Source organism: Asparagus officinalis, chromosome 3 (assembly GCF_001876935.1).
Source record: "Asparagus officinalis chromosome 3, Aspof.V1, whole genome shotgun sequence".
NCBI lineage: Eukaryota > Viridiplantae > Streptophyta > Magnoliopsida > Asparagales > Asparagaceae > Asparagus > Asparagus officinalis.
The window spans coordinates 84,272,259-84,273,416 of record NC_033796.1 but is presented as its reverse complement, the minus strand read 5'-3'; positions in this window follow the sequence as shown (position 1 = coordinate 84,273,416).

The window sequence follows — 1,158 nt, the reverse complement described above, 5'->3', positions numbered from 1 at the left end:
GGAAAGTTGCCTACGTCCACGGGGCAAGAAGGGGATATAGTTTTTCACTAATAGAGAAAAAGAGTAGAAACTGAGATTACAAATCACTCAAACTCACCAATTAATCTCACCAACAAATCTCTAATTCTCTCCAAACAAAACCCTATCCAATAGCTCAGAAAATACCTTTTTTCTGTGCTCCAAATATCCCCAATTTACTGCTCACTAACCCTCAAAATCGTTCCTATTTATATCAAAACAGATCCTTATATATAGAAATCCTAAAATCATAAACATACTAGGAATTCTAAAATAAAAAACAAACTGATTAGAAATCCTAATAACCTGTTACCAAAACAGATTTTGAATTATGTTACCAAAACAGATTAGGAATCCTAATAACCTGTTACCAAAACAGATTTGGAATCCTAAAACCAAAAACATACTAGGAATTTTAAAACCAAAATCAAAACAGATTAGGAATCCTAATAACTTGTTATCAAAACAGATTAGGAGTCCCAATAATCTGTTACCAAAACAGATTAGGAATCCCAATAATCTGTTACCAAAATAAATTAGGAAACATATTAGGAACCTGTTATCCAACAATTCTTCACCTCGGCGAAGTTTTCTCAAAACTGAGCCGACACCAATACTGTTAGAATTAGTTCTTGGGTTATCGGGTTAGGGCCCATTAACCCATTAGCATATTACCCATATGTAACCCTATATATACCCATGGAGATGAATGAAATGGCAACTAAAAAAAAAAAAAAACTGCTGCTGTTCTTCGAAAACCCTAACCCTTACCTTTGGCGATCTTCCTCCTCTCAGATCCCGTCTCCTTCGTCCTCGTCTTCTTCGCGAGCCGCCGCTGCCAGATCGATCGCTTTCCCCTCCTTCGCTCCGAACGCCACCTTATAGAACTCCGCCGCCTCGGCCTTCTGCGCCGCCACCGTCACCTGAGGCTTCGTCGCCGTGAAGCTCATAGTCGCCGTCGCTGCTGCTCCATTATCCTCGGCCATGGTGGGAAAAGGAAGGTAGAAGAGAGTAAAACCCTAACCCTAGAAAGAGAGAAAGAGGATCGAAGGAGGAGATTGCTGTGAGAGGCTCGTCATCGTCTTCAAAGCTTGCTGTCGCCGACCCCAGATCTCCTCCGAAGCTCTCCCTTCGCCTCAC